Here is a 17,811-nt window from a genome sequence, read left to right as displayed (position 1 = left end):
TTGGTGATTTTACGAACCGGAACGGCGCTCCGGTGCGTTCCGGTCCATTTCGAGCCCTGATATTTTTTATAATTTATTCAATGACATTTGACATATTTGGTTAGTTTGATTAGTTGCAAAAAACACCACCGGAGCGTGAACATCTATTTTGGCCATAGATAATATACGTAAATTTCGAACAATGCGTGAGCATTTGACACATTTAGTTTAAATGCAAAAAACACCACCGTAGCGCTACTATCTAATGTGTCCAATGCATGAACTAGGCAGAAAAATTACTGCCGAATTCACAGATATTTTGTCTTATTCATGGATAAAGCAACGGGCTTACATTTTTCATGATTTAGGCAAATTTTTGCCCATTTCATGTAATAGTCAATTTCGCACATTCGGCGTTACGTTTATAAAAAAATTGCTTCCAGCAAAGAGGAGGTTTATCGCACGCATCCGGACGCGTAAGCTGCTCGGCCATCGTTACGTTATTTAGGTGATCGTTAGTTATTTTATCCAGAAATATCAGGAAAAAACATAGCACAGTTGCAGAGTGAACATTTTTTATTGACATCCGACAATTATGTTATGCAATCTTTGAATTTCCATTAGAAACTATACTAATTTTGTACAAAATAAATAACACATATTGTACCAAGACTTGTACCACAATAATTGTATCATAATATTCTGTTTTATGTATATCCTTTTGGATGTTACATGTTGAGTTCCATATTTTGTTTTAACTTTTTACGGATTATTCTGTAACAATATTGAATTCGTATGTAATACCTTGGCAGGGGTAGGGTAGGTACTATTATCATTTTTACTCTAATTTCTTTACTTAGGACCATACATCAGTGAAACGGCAAGTAATTTACAACTATAGGCGCGACGAAATTTTGGACTCGCCGGCATTCGGAGAGTGAACGTCGAGGTGTGAATACGTCAATTTGTTTCGTGATGGCGATGGGGTTATTAGTTCTTAAACGTGTAATGACTAAAAACGTTACTTATTTTCGTGAAAAAAAAAACATGTCAATGAATATATTATTATTGTTACTAATGGAACAATAAACATAACATTAAATGGACGCATCTTGGATTTATATGACAAAATATATTTTGTTCGGCATGCGTCATTTGCACCCGCGACCCGCAATCCACGCATCGCCAAGCCACGATCTTTGTAGACCATGCCTCAACTGAGGTATAGCCTTAAAATCGATTCATTGCTGGCCTACTAATTTCTAATTAATTATCACATTTAAATATCATGTTAATTATATCTAATGGCCAACTAATGCAAACGCGCCAGTCGCAGTGTCAGCTCTAAATAAGTTGATGTCAGATGATTCTGAAAATCATAAACGTTGAAAAAAAATAACTCAAACAGTAGAAAACATAATTTAGAATTTATTATTACTATAATTTTGGCTTTCTAGGTTTCTACTAAGGAATTTTTCACAAGGCATCACGATACAGATAGGAGGCAACAATCCTCGCCTGTTGGAATCGAAGATCAAGTGATGCAGTGTTCAGAAATGACGATAGACCAACAAAATATTAAAGAAGAAATCTTTATAGCAAATACTCCGAAGGAACTTCGACTTATTCTGACAAGGGTAATATATTTCTCACGCATTTAATTTTCAGCATTTGCACAATTTTGGATGCGGAAGTGCCCTAAAATGTCACAAATTGATTCACGCGAACATGATTGCTGATCACTAACTTAGTAATCCTTAATTACATGAAATATAATATCCTCGCTATAATTTATATCTACAGGTAGCGTATTTAAGTTTTAAAATTAATGGACATAAGTATCTAGCGTGTACCTTCAGACAGTCGACAGTGCCCAACATTTCAAAATAATTTGTGGTATATGGCCACCGCGAAGTTCTTGAAGTGTATTCTGCACTTCCGGTTTTCCGGGTACTTTTTCGAGCTCTGCTGGCCGTATATTATAAATAGCACTAACAATGTTGGGTTTCAAGGCGTGAATTATGTATGGCTTATCAGCGTCACCCAGCCACTCAGGAAATATTCCGTATTTGTCAAATCGCACGACTTTGGAAGCAAATTGACAGATTCATATCATAAATAAACCTAATTCAATATTTCTGTGGTTGCGGTCGTATCCTGATACGTAGTTTCATCTTGTCCGGATCAATGCCATCCATATTTGCAACAGCAACAAAAAATATCATTGATCATGGGCCAGTGCCTTATGATCTCCATTGACCGTAACGCGAGCTCCCGCCTCTTTTTTAATAAATAAGGTTTTATGATTCCACCAGCACGTAAACTGCAGAAGCAATTGCATTATTTTTACGTACTTAAAGAAATCTGTAGGGTCTCTTCCAGATTGGACCCCATATGCGCCAATTTTGTTTATTAACAAACCTGTTTAGCCCAAATAAGCGTCATCGCTTAAGTAATACATTATTTATATCTTTGAATCGCTGTTCGATCGTCACTCTATTCATGATCTGCCGGTCTAAATACTCATCATAAGTGTCAAAAAGTATGCGCAGTATTACAGTCGGTTTGACGTATAATCCTCTCCAAGTTCTATCTAAGCAAGAAATAAAACTCTTTTTTTCCATTGAGGAATCTTGAAAACAGAAGGTAATGGTATTTCATGCGGATCGAGTTGAAATATCACGAAATCGGTGATTTAATGTAGTACATAATTATAATATTTTACCTGCCATAAAACACAAAATCTCGATTGTCTTTTTCATCTTTAACGAGTGTTGTTATGTGCAGTGGATATAAATTCATCTCTCAAGTAAGATATTCTTTGTCCACTTCTCCCTGCATGTAGCGTGTATTTTTAGTATGTATATGTGATTGGACTCCCCACCCTACTATACCTTAGATTATTCAATCAAAAGCTTATGAAACACATGAAACAGCTATTCATTCATTAACGACCAATAATTAATGGGCGAAAGCAGGATGTGCCGCAAGAGTGGGCAAGCCAAACGGTATTAATTTAATTTACAAATTAATTATAGTCATATTTAATAATAATATTCCAAATTCACGAAATATTGAAATCAACCGTAGAAGTTTTCACTGGATATAGTAATTTTGAGTTTCGTTGTCTAATAGTCGATCCCACACCCCACAATACTTTCTCCAATATAGAGTAGTATAATGTAGTAAGTGTTCTATTAAATAATGTTGAATTTGGAAGTATGATATTAAAATATTGTTTATACTATAAATTGATCGAAGTTGTTTGATGAGATTTAAATATTTTTGTGACCTTTGTTTCGTCTTTAAGCTAGGCAGGTGACAGTCACCCAGATTCGACTAGCTCAGCTATGTGATCTGGAGTCATCTTTGTGAGGATCTTGGAGTACATAGTGGAAACACTCGATGACGGTGCTTCACTACAGTTATTTTAACGAATAAAACTCACGTTCAGTATAACGATATTTATTGTTAATGGCTCTACTTTTATTCCATGGTCAAGGTCACATATAATTTATATATTGTATAATATAGTTCTTAAAAAAACTGTAAAGAAAATATATATTCTAATAATTATAGGAAATAATTCGTAGAATTTTATTGACTATTTAAGTCCAAATTTATTTATATATTATATTTATTTATTTAATTTTTATTAACTTATAAATATCTTAATATTATAGAGTCGCTTATTAGAAAGTTGAAGAACCGCACACGTAATTAGGATGTACTCGCGGCTTCTTATCAGGTTTGACCAGAAAAAGAAGAGATACGCTGCGAGGATTAAAGTTTTACCTCTCAAATAGTTACATCTTAAATAAGAGAAGTTAATAGTTTACATACATAATGATCCCTTAGCTCATCGACTGAATTTGTAAGGATTTACGTTTACACTTTATGGTTATATCATCCAGTTTTGAGCTATACAAACTATGATTATTCATCTATACTTATGTTCGGACATACTTGTCTAAATGATAGATACAAAGTTATAAAGGCTTAAGATTATCGTAGTCTATTAGTTAATATTATTATGTTCGCCTTATATCTATGTTTATATAAATCTGTTTATTATGTCATCACAAATAATTAATCTGCAAGGAAAGTTTGATTAATTCTGTTTAAGTATTACGGTATTATCTCGCTCACTCGTATAGAGTTTATCTATGGAAAATTGCCCACCTAGTGTGTGCTCTTTCCACTCACTGAACCTTATACTTCAAACAAAACGTGTGTGGAAAATTGGCCCGAGCGCTGGCTCTGTCTAACATACTGAGTTATATAGCAATTATAAGAAGGAGAGCTTGCACCATATTATTAAATTTACGTAAATTTGCATAATAATAAAATATGCTGCTTTTTACGCGATTCTATATAACAACTACATATTCTGATACGTCATTTTGATTATAATATAATGGCAATTATATAATTAATATTAATTTAATCGATTCTATACATTGAGTAATGGCATATTAAATTTGCTCTGTGATCCTTAGTCCTTTCTATGCCGCAATTAGTTAATTGATAGTAATTAACATAAGAATCGGTGTAATTAAGGCGTCCAAAGACGCTCTGGGCACTTAACTGGTTAGTTAACAATACAATTAAATATTTGAATACATAATATATTAATTCGTTATGCATACGAGTAATACCTATAAATTTATTTAATTAATCCTATATACTAAATCTATAATAATTAGGTACGTATAATTATATTCATGACCGCTTAGGTTCTTGGACACTTGGCATCCACAGCCCGTCCTGAGTAGTTGTTAAACCGGTCAGTATGAACTGCGGGACTTACTCCTTGATTCTTACTTTGGTTTTGTTATGGTTGGTTAAGGCTGAAAAATTCAATTATGTCGTCAAAATTTCACCTCCACGAACACTAACTGAAGGTCAGTGCTCTTGTGTTGGTGTCACAGGATTATGCACTGTGACAACCCCGTATGGTCCCCATTTGGGGAAGTCTTTGTGTATCTTGAGAGGCCCGAATCGGTATCGAAGCCAACAAATAATAACGGCTGATTGCGAAAATAATTGAACAATATGAACAATATCTGACCGGCAATATTGTCCAAAAAAAATACGAATGGCAGCGTCGCATTTGGCACGGCTCAGAAAAGGTAACCGTTTTTGTTTGAGCGGGAGAAGCTTCCTGCTGGGCAAATCGCGAACACGCCGATTGCGACCTCCGCAAAATTAAATTATAAAAATGTAACGATTATAATATTAACACGTAAATAAACTCGTCGTTTTCCATCATAATTCCGGTGTGTCAATTATCCACCTTCATCCCAAATACAGACGATAATAAAGAAAACAAAACACAAAGTGACAGTTGAGAAATTTTCACATACCAAAATGGAGGGTAGTGATAAGTGGCGCCCCACGTTGGGCGCCAACTTGACATATCCTCAGGGTCTTTCATGTGGTTTAGCTCAGTCGGCGACCCCCAGGTGTCAAAGATTTTATTAAGTATAACTATTTGTAGATTTTTATATATTTTTTTTTAGACTCGGGACTGTAATGTGATAAAGGGACACGGGAAAATAACACAATTTTTCTTTTAAAGCTTCACTTTTATTATGTTTATTTTTTTTACGAGTACATTATTTTAATTTAACTTCCCGACAGTCAGCCTTTATCGGTTGGCCCTTGGACGCTAACTGATTGCGACGGGGTTCACAATGCAATCTCAAGCTCAAAACATATCGGAAGCGCGATGGGGTTCTTCTTTATTAATAACGCGACACACAATAATTTCACAATGGATGGTGTTGCCATTTTAATATTATTGCGTATTTAGAATTTAGATTTTACTATTAAAAACGATTCTACTGAATTTAAATTACATTGACCCATCGCGCTGTACAATTTATGTTACCTTATTAAACATTATTAAACATTATTAAACATTATTAAAACATTAATTTATAACTTAACTAGAATATATTGACGGGTTATCAAGGAGCTTGGTTGCATGTTTTGTTAAGCCGACGATTTTTGAGATTAGGTAACATGTTTCAGCCTTTTCTGAAGTTACAGTGTAGGCACTAGCAATAGGCTAATGTGAGAGTGTATCAGCACACTCTCCAACGACACTATTGCTATTTTACTCTCTCTTCGTTATTTAATAATGTCTGCAGATGCTGAAAGGCAAAGTGAAAAAAAAAACAAAATGGAATTATATAACACATAACAATTGATAATATTGAATTTTTTTCTAGGTTTCTACCAACGGATTTTTCACAAAGCATCACGATAGTGGCGACAGCCAATATTCCTCAGATGATGGAATCCAGGATAAAATGATGCAGTATTCAGAAGTCACGATAGATGAAAAAGACATTAAAAAAGAAATCTTAAAACGCGATACTCCGAAAGAACTTCGCCTTATTCTGAGAAGAGTCATCCATTTCTCACGTAATTTAATTTGCTGCATTTGTAGCGCAGTTTTTTGTAGCAGAAGTGCTCTAAAAACTCACAAAATTGCTCACATGGACGTGATTGATGATCAAAATCAAATCATATTTTCTCAACATAGTAATATTAAAGCAAATAAAAATGCAAGTACTGGTGAAAAACCTTATGAATGCAATGTATGTTCTTACAGATGCTCGCGACTTAGTAATCTTAAGATACATAAAATGACACATACTGGTGACAAACCCTTTAAATGCAATGTATGTTTATATAAATCCTCGACATCTAGTAACCTTAAAACACATAAAATGACACATACAGGTGAAAAACCTTATAAATGCAATGTATGTTCATACAGATGCTCGCGACTTGGTGATCTTAAGATACATAAAATTACACATACTGGTGAAAAACCTTATAAATGTAATGTGTGTTTATATAAATCCTCGCAAATTGGTAATCTTAAAAAACATATAATGAAACATACCGGTGAAAAACCTTATAAATGCAATGTATGTTCATATATATCCTCGACATCTAGTAATCTTAAAACACATAAAATGACACATACAGGTGAAAAACCTTATAAATGCAATGTATGTCCATATAAATGCTTGCGACTTGGTGATCTTAAGATACATAAAATTACACATACTGGTGAAAAACCTTATAAATGTAATGTGTGTTTATATAAATCCTCGCAAATTGGTAATCTTAAAAAACATATAATGAAACATACCGGTGAAAAACCTTATAAATGCAATGTATGTTCATATATATCCTCGACATCTAGTAATCTTAAAACACATAAAATGACACATACTGGTGAAAAACCTTATAAATGCAATGAATGTCCATATAGATGCTTGCGACTTGGTGATCTTAAGATACATAAAATGACACATACTGGTGAAAAACCTTATAAATGCAATGTATGTTCATATATATCCTCGACATCTAGTACTCTTAAAACACATAAAATGACACATACTGGTGAAAAACCTTATAAATGCAATGAATGTCCATATAGATGCTTGCGACTTGGTGATCTTAAGATACATAAAATGACACATACTGGTGAAAAACCTTATAAATGCAATGTATGTTCATATATATCCTCGACATCTAGTACTCTTAAAACACATAAAATGACACATACTGGTGAAAAACCTTATAAATGCAATGAATGTCCATATAGATGCTTGCGACTTGGTGATCTTGAGATACATAAAATGACACATACTGGTGAAAAACCTTATAAATGCAATGTATGTTCATATATATCCTCGACATCTAGTAATCTTAAAACACATAAAATGACACATACTGGTGAAAAACCTTATAAATGCAATGAATGTCCATATAGATGCTTGCGACTTGGTGATCTTAAGATACATAAAATGACACATACTGGTGAAAAACCTTATAAATGCAATGTATGTTCATATATATCCTCGACATCTAGTAATCTTAAAACACATAAAATGACACATACTGGTGAAAAACCTCATAAATGCAGTGTATGTTCATATACATGCTCGCGACTTGGTGATCTTAAGATACATAAAATGACACATACTGGTTAAAAACCTTATAAATGCAATATATCTACGTAAATGTAGACGCTCGACAGCTAGTTGTCTTAAAAAACATACAAAGACATACTAGTGTTAATAGCCTTCTAATTATAACGTATGTTTGTATAGATACTCGCTAACTTACCCATTATTTTATATTTTTGTTATGACGTTTATGAAGACGTACCAATTATGCAGTCTGCCAAACATCATGTTGGTAGTTTTGGCCACTGGTATTTGTGTGACAAATTAGTATTTGTGGCATAGCATCTGAGCGTATTGACACTAGGGAGTCCAATCACGGGATCCCTCCCGGACAATTTTCGATACCTGTGAATTCTGTGATTAGTAAACATTATCCCGAATCTTTCGAGTTGATTTTTTCATCAAACACAATCAATCGGTATGTGTACAAAATCATTATGTTAGTGACGTGTATGTACCTGTACACATCACGCATGGAATTGCCGTTTGCTCGCGGATAATAAACTACTATAGACGTTATGACCTATTGTTGTAGGTTGTGAAGATATAACGTCTATTATTTATATGTAGAAGGTTGCTTCGTGTGTGTGATAATATAATGTTCGGGGCACGAATAAATGAGACACAGTTTTGAAATGGATTGTTTTATATTGTATTTAAGATTAACACGGCACTAAAATAAGACAGTCATATTGTTTTAATACTTAATGATTTTTTTACAATATGATTTCTAATATGATATCGAAACTTTATGCGGAGTTGCTCGCATGATTGACTGTACTGTTGAAGGCCGGATTTGCAACTGATTGTTGACTCGTTTCATTATTATTGTCTCTGGTCGATCAATGACCATAGACAACAACATGACATTTGTATGAGTTAAAATATAAAACCTCTACATAACCATTTTTGCTGCTATACGTAATTGTAACAACATTAGTATAACAATAAATCCGATTATTAACAAATCCAGTTACACGTCACTGAAGTCAAGGCACGCAAGCAGAGATAATTACTACATTTAAATAGCATGCTTATTATTTCGAATAGCCAATTCACCGTTACGCGTTTGGTGCGTCCAATGATTTCAACCTATGTAATTCCATTCTGGTTAGTTTTAAGTATGCTAGGTTCACACGTCATTATCTTTGAATATTTATATTTCTGTAAGGGTAGAATTGCCCTTACAGAATAACCTAAATATGTTCATCATAACTTTTCAGAATTTCAATCATACTTTTATATTTTTAAAATGTTATATTTACTATCAAAAAATACCAATCCCGAGATAGTCAAATTGTAATCGCGGGATCAAAATTTTAGCTCGGGATTCGATTCCCTAATTGACACATAGGAATGACGACATTTTTTTTTACTTTATAACTTACATTTGTATTTATTTTGCAAGTGCATGAATCGTGGTTAAGTTGGTAAACTCCACAAAAATATTAATATCGTTCAGTTTCCATTCCATTCTTTTACATGCGCAACAGTGGCAGTATTTTATTAACTTTGTGATTATGTACTTACTTGAATCCAGTAATAAATGGTTTTTCACAAATTACCATAATTTTCAACTAAATAATAATGATGTGTAGTATTTATTATTGGATGCTTCTGTAATCAATAAATATAGTGACGGATTGTCTTTCTATACACCCAGCATATTGGAAAATAATATTGTTATAGAAATATGTAGTGTAAAATTCTTGTAGCTAATTTAATTTATTTATACTATATCTCTAGAGATACAAGTAGGATTTTTATCAACTTTTTAGGTACCTGTGGTACCTAATCACCTAGAATTATTTTAAATGCCAACATTGAAAAGATCTGATGCTACATTCATAATAACTATAGGTAGTGTTACGTTCCTGGACTTTGGTCTTATACCATTATCCATCCTTGAGTAATTAATTAGCGTAAACTTGTTCCCTGACCTTGTAGTCAAAAGGCTTTAAACATAATATGATCGATTTTCTTCCTCAGATAAAAGTCCTATTTCTTGCGTATCGAGCTGGTATACGAGACGTAGAAGTAAACGGCAACACAGGTGAAAGATGAGGGAAGTGCTTGTCTAGTAATAATATTGGATAATTTTATAATATGTCTAGCGATAACATATGGAAATTTTGTCTACATAATATAAGCTAATTAATAAACATAAAAGTATAACGTAGATGATTACATGATAGTGCTAACAGAAAGAAGGAGATGAAAGCTACAGTAAATCAGTAGGTTATAAGAATTATATTATAATAATGTTTGATTTGGTATTATTTTGAATTGTAAATAAACATCATTATGTAATTAGGCATTTGTATTAAGATAAGAACCTTATATTCATTATTAATAAGATTTGTACTTAGACAATGTTGGAAATATTTGTAGATATAAGATTTTATGTATTCGGATAATAATTTTGATGCCAACCGTTAGCCATTTAAAAGCAGAGTTACGCGGAGTTATTTATCTCTGTAACCGCGCCGGTTCTCGCGGGAAGGGCGGTTAGAGCCTCAGACTGAGATGCACGTAATATGACCTCAACGGTTTATTACGAAAAATAGTGCAAAGTTGCAGCCGACGCCGGTCGCTGCAAAGATTGTATTAATTATCCGGATAAATTAAAGTCATCACTAGGTGTTTAAGTAATAGCTCAAATATACCTTATTATAATTATTATAAAATAAGAACAATTAGGATTGTAATCCAAAAGCCACAATTGTAAATTAAGAAACAATAAGGAATGTAATTTAAAACAATAATAATTGTAAAGAATAATTCGGATTGTGTTATAAAACATTAATTAGGTACATAAAAAATAAGAAATTTAAGAACCTTGCTATAAAGAAAGTATTTTTATAAAGTCACAAATTAATATTAAGGTGCAAGTGTAAAGGAATATTATAAAAATTACTGGTGAAAACAATATACGAAGTAAAGCTAATCCTGGTGTTTTATTTAATTCTGGACCCGTGTTCATTAATAGCACTAAATTACAAAAGTTGAAACAAACAATTTATTTGACACCCCAAGTGCACACCAACACCCTGAGCTAGCTTCGAACTTGAGGGAAGGTACATCAGTAGGTACGTTACGTTCTGATCTATTGAGTCAAAGCCGAGACGTTAAATAAGAAGAGCGTAAGGCTGCTGTGTGTAGCTGTACCGGGGACCATGAAGATATCCTGGGCTGATCACATTACTAATGTGAAGTTTTTAAAAGCAGCAAATAAGACAAAATAACTGATAGGTAAGTAAAACCTTTAAGCACAGAAAAGCTGTATATTTTGACCATATTTACCTCGATGAGATGTAGGGATTTGACTCCTACTCTTTTTTCTGTTGCTCAGTTTATTGAGGAATGCATAGAATCAATCTCGTTTGTGTATGACCTACAACCAAGTAATTGTGGGTAATAGTCGGTAGGTAAGCTCCCATTGGCATTTAGATAGGTAGGTACTAACACCAACAGAACTGTCTGCCTTCAGCAGACGGCTCCCCTAGAGTACGAAAAGACCGGATCATCGCCCTCCAGTATATTAGTCAGCTGGTCTTGAATAAGTAAGTAACCATCGTGCTAGCTACCATTCGAATACAATGAAAACATTCGTTAATAAATTATAATATTAATTGCATTAATAATGAAAATCATTCAACATTAAAAGGTTAAAAAATGGCGCTTTCTTTTAACATTATTCCTTATGCTTAATTTAACATTAAATTTTTCGCGTTTATTTTTTTACGTCCTCTCGACTGGACAGCTTTTTTCTACTGACCTTCGACCTTTTATCCCCCTCTCCAGAACACTCTCGTGGACGATGCGATGCCATCGGCAACGCAATTCAAAAACATCCGACGTTCCTCGCCCAATAAGAATTATTGGTCGACAGATCGCGCCATGTTTTCACCTTTAAAGGTTGAATGATTTTTATTATTAATGCAATTGATATTATTATAATTAATGAATATTTTCCTTGTAATCGAATGGTAGCTAGCAGGATGATAGCCTACTTATTCAAGATATTTTGTTAATTTAATGATAGCATTTATAATACCTATCAATAGATGGCAATGGGTACCAATCCTATATCACCTATTTTGACAGATTTTTTCATGGATATACCTAGTGGAGTTAAGGAGATAAGCAAGTTAAATTCATTTAGTAACACCATATTATAAGTAGGTACTGGTATAGATTTGTGGATGATAATATCTTTTATGATGATAACAGTTTTGGTAAAGATTTTGTTCCGTGACCTAATAGGTAGGTCGGTAATAAAGTTGTTTACCTACTTTATTGTGTTAATTTGTTATAAAAGCGAGATTTTACTATACCTATTCGTTTCAGTGTTTATTTGGCTTTTGTTTAGTGCATATAGCGCCTGAAGTTACCTTAAGGTAAAACACGGGTCGCAAAAAACTACTCCAATGGAATAGTATATAATGTAAATCCATTAGAATTTCTACACTTTCCTACCTATATTAAATATTATAGATTAATTAATTATATTCGGGGATCTTAATCTAGAAAAAGTGATACAGAAACACTTGTCACTATTAAATTCTAGGATCTATGTTTCATATTATATAAGCTCGTACTATTCACTTTGTCAGGTGGTTTATTAATGTGTTATTAACACAGCTTAACACTAAGGGGTTCATAAGGACAACTCATTCTCTTTCTTGACTATTTGGACGTCGATATTAATACACTTGGTTGTGATTAGCTCCGAGTAATTAAATTTTAGATGTTTCCAAGATCCAAGACGTGTGACCTGTTGCGCCTACGACAACTTAAGTGTGGACAGGGGAGTAAGGTCATGTTGACGCCCGTATTTGAACATACCGAACCGAAAAGAAACCATTTTTTTCCGTCTTTCGTTCCGACAATAATAACGGGTTTTCCGGTGTAGTGCCGGTTCGAAGACCTGCTTTTGATGCGCATTTGAATAATTTCCGACTGACTCAACATATTCAAATAGGTACGTAAATTTCTGAAGGGGGCATGACACTAGTGGCTAAGGTGGTTATAAATTCTAGGCAATCTGACGGTAAATTTGTCTTTATTTCATAATTTTAAGACTGAGCTGAACAGGACAAGGTCATTCATAGTTCAGTCAAAAATTAACCTCAGCGTTGAAGGACGTGATTTTAATTCAATCCTTCAAAAACCTCTAAACATCGGGGATTTATTTTAAGAAACGCAATAATTTTTTATTACAATTCTTTGTCGAATGAATTATCATTATTATTATTAGTATTATTATCTTCAAACATAAAATGTATGCGACGTAACCTGATGCCGGCCGAAGGAATACAGGGCTGTCAAAGAATATCAATCTAATGGAACGTTTTAAAGAGTTACAAATTTAAAGTTAAAAATTGCTAGTAAGCTATTTTATTATTATTCCATCTGTACAGTAGTACAGATGGAATTATTACATATTTCCAAGCGTCAAACGGCATACAACATTCATCTAAAATAAGTATGAAAAGACTAGCTGATTATGTTATGTTATTTTTGTATTGATGTTATTTTTGTATTGTTCTTATTTTTTTGCTTATCAAAATATTTCACGTATTATCTGATGATGTGTATTTTCAGTATATCATTAAAATCATTAAAATTGGTATTTAGTTGATATAACATAGAAAAATCTGTATATCATTAAAATGTTAATTTAGTTATAGTTTTTAATTAAACCTGTATAATTACATATTAGATTTAAACACTGTTGTACTGTGTGACTTTTATAATATCAAATAGCCTTACGCGAGATGGGCAAGATAAAAAATAAAACTGTAGGATGTCTGCAGAAGATTAAACAAAACCCAGCTCATTGGATAACCGAATGGTAAACAACTGTATATATTATATTTTTCCGCCAAATTGCACACAATTAAAAACAACTTATCACAAAAATAAGTAATAGGTCATCGACAGCCCTGGCGTGACTGTCGGTGCCTTTGTTATCTTCTCAGCGACGCTAGCTTTAAATAAAACAATAATCTGTGGGTGTCTCACGTTAATAATCATTTTTTTTATATAAATTATTTTTTGCATTGGCTTTACTTGCCAACAAAATACAATAATTATTATTGTACCTACATATTTTTGCAAAAGTAAAATTGCGTGACCTCTTTGTAAAAGTGTCAGACTAAATTAATTAAACTAATCGGGTAAGTAATAAAGTCATTAATTTCTTTTATTTTGTTAACTGTCAATTCATGGTTTAACTGCATTGTATTGTTGTTATTATTTAATAAAACGCAATTTTTTATAGTACTTATTCCACTTTTAATTAATATATAAGGACCGGTTTCGTCCGCTTCAGTGGGACATTTTCAACTGAATACATTTTTTTTGTCATTAATTGAGTTAGCATTTACTTGGTAGAACTCCATTTTAAAAGAAATTAAAATATAATTAATTATGTTTTCATTTCTTTTAATAAAAAGTCACTTTCTTTTTATATTAAACAGACATCACTATAGTCCACTTTTTTTTAAAATATGCATTAGAATTAAACAATATGTACCTATTTTTTTAATAATTATGAAATAGGTCTTACACAATATTCAAAATAAATACTATTTATTAATAATGTTTTTTGGATAGCACATGAAATAAAAATGTAGGTAGATATGTATTTCAACATCCTTCGTATGTTTAGCTCTCGGGCAATTTCAAGTTAAAACGTTATTAATATTATATTAAGTTTTTATCGTGGCTATCCATCATATTGGTTGCAATATTTCCCACCAAACAGCTGATTAACAAATTGAATTAAGTAACATTTACGTATATTAAAAGATATCATTTTTTGGTCACCCCATGATTTAAATTTAATTAAGAGATCATTATTTACTTTAGACCAAAGCATTGTCGGCGACATTTGAATATTACCAGTAGAGCAACAATTCCGGACCACATGTAAAAAAATCATATTTTCAATTCTCAAGGGCAATTCTGTAGAGCGTCCCCTTAAGTGTAAATATATTTTTTATCTTATTTATAATGTTTTTGTATTGTTTTTATTGTATAATGTTCTAATAAAATTATCCATACCTATGAACAAGTTGTTTCCTTTACCTTCCCTAAGTTTATAGAATAATGTAATATTCTTCTGCAGTGTGACCTGATGTCCACATCATGTGCATGTAGTATATTTATGTTGGCTGTTGGTTGCCACTGTTGAGGTCACTCCAGTGTGTGGTGTTCAATGCGTAGGTAGAGGATGATAGTAATGACGAAGTCTTCAATGTCGTACGGTGAGAATTATTAGCAGCTTGTTATACGATGATATTTACTTGCTAAGTGCTTGATTTGAGTGACATTGAGTTGAATTGTTTTTCCTTATTTATACAATACAAAAGTAACACGTCAACACAAAATTACACAATATAAAATATAATAGGTATACAATTACATTAGACTAATTATAAGCATCAGCGTTTTAAATTGAATATCGAAAAGAAATATTATTTATTATTGTAACCAAATACTATGGGAAATGTTTACTCAGCTCAATACCCGTAATATTATTTAAGTATTGTGGTATGTAATATTACACCGTCTCTAATTACGCTGACCGAACATGATCAGTTGTTTACTAGAAAATACATTCAGTGGGAATGTATCGCTGCAAAGTAACTTGATATTTTTATAAACAATAGATGAATTTGATAGTTATTATTCGGCCACTACATATATTTTGCTTATAATTTTTTTTTGTCATAATTACTCTTCTTTCTTCTTATGAATTCTCTTCCATAAAATCAAATAAATATTTTTTTCGATGGCTGGTTCTCCCTCGGGTCTCAAGAGGTATGTTATGACGGTATTATTTGTGCCATAGGTTTCACTTTTCGGCATCTTCAAGCATTGTGTACACTCACCAAAAGGCAAATAAACACTGACAATGAATACTACTTTTAACCCTAACTTATATAACAAATCAATACAATAAAGTAGGTAACATTTCCATTTCCTACCTATGTAGTCATCGGTCACAATAAAAAAAATATGAATAGTTAGTGTTTGTAAAAAAAACCCCTATAATATAATCAATAATAAGTCGTCAAAACCTAATAGAACATTAGTAATTATAAACAATAAAAATAGGTACTACACTCAAGACGTGTAAAACGTCTATCCTGAACCATTACGGAGTTATCGACGAGACGGCGCTGATTCGGCTTAATCAGCCTAGGATCGCTCTTTACCGGCAGAACGAACATATCTGAATTTGACCAACATGTCTACCAACCTAAATTTTTGCCGTATTATGAATTGGAGATATGTAGCTGCCGATAACTGTTTAATGCATGCAATTCCTTCCATAATAATTTGGGTAATGAAAATAATGGAAACGTACTAAAGTGAATAGATCTGCTGGAAAGATACTTCTACGTCAATAATTTATTAAAATTGAGCGTTTCTGATTTTTCTTATTTGAAAGATGACGTCATTGTGTCACACCTTCGAATTGTCCCCATTCGAGGGTGTCTCCTCTGGGGGTCTAGAGGCCGGAACCATTTCCGAGCTAACTCATAGTAATGGTTGGTTAAGATAAAAAAATATCCGGCAACGCTGTTTGTCCGAACGCAAAAAAAGGCAACGCTCCATTTGTGTACACCGCATTTATGGTGGGAGATCACTTGCAGTGCTAAAGCGCGTCTCGCTGACAGCGATATCAAAAAACGCTTCTCGCTGATGGCGAGATCGAAAGCGAACAATATCTTATAGGCTTCCAGAGATTGCAATTGTAAACATATGCATTTCGCATTACGAAAAATTGATGAAAATGTAATAAATGGGAAAGTATATTATGTCAAATAAAAATCGCCGTTAAAGACCATTCCGAGGTGTTTATTTGATCACTCCCAAGTCCAAATAACATACGATGACCAGCAACCAGCATACCGAGAGAAGAAAGATGATGCATTTTCTATGCTCTGACGGGAGATAGCAATAACTATATGGGTTCCAATGATGCACCGCATATAAATGTAGTTTCCTTGTGCGAACCGGTGCTTCTTATATTGAATGGGATAGTGTGAATAAAAACGATTAAAACCAAATAAGTTTCCGATTTTCTTTATTTATACCTGTATACAATAATAATATTATACATATTGTCACTAAATAAAGTTCTTAACCAAGCTATCGTCATACTCAGCAGGTATCTTCCACTTGTCAAACGACTAAAAATCATTCTCATTCATTCAAAACAAAAACTTCCGTCGGCTGACATTTTATTTAGACTGAACCAATTCCAATCTCTTTGGACATAACTATTATTACCATAACAAGGCAAACTCTTAACAACTAAGAGGAGCATGCACAGAACATTAAATAACACCAATAATTTATGGGCATAAACGAAAATACGATGACAGTTGTACAAGTGTTCGTAATTAGTGACGTCACTTGTATTACGATTCAATTAAGGAGATGTCTTTACCTACCAGTGCATCTGTTCTTTTATATATACAAGACTGATATCGGCAACTATCGAAGGTAGTTTTCCATTTTTTCTATCGAAATATTAGTATGTATTGTAACAAATACAATAAGTTAGTTGTAATTGTTACAATAAGTGCTTTGTTTTGACAGCACCTCTCTGTGTTAAAGTTTATAGTGCGATAGACAGTTTTACTGTTTAGACGGCTAACTTATTGTAAATGTTACAATGCGTGCTAATACTTCAGTAATATAAAAATGAAAAACCACCCTCGATAGCAATCTTGTGTACAGAATAGATGTGCAAAGGCACCTAGCGCAAAAATACGAAGCACACATTAAAAATTTTATAAAAATCGATGTTTTTTTA

This window comes from Rhyacophila brunnea, unplaced genomic scaffold (assembly GCF_057557595.1).
Source record: "Rhyacophila brunnea isolate RB1 unplaced genomic scaffold, BYU_Rbru_1.0 scaffold_13, whole genome shotgun sequence".
Classification (NCBI taxonomy): Eukaryota; Metazoa; Arthropoda; class Insecta; order Trichoptera; family Rhyacophilidae; genus Rhyacophila; species Rhyacophila brunnea.
Note: the sequence above shows the minus strand (reverse complement) of the source record.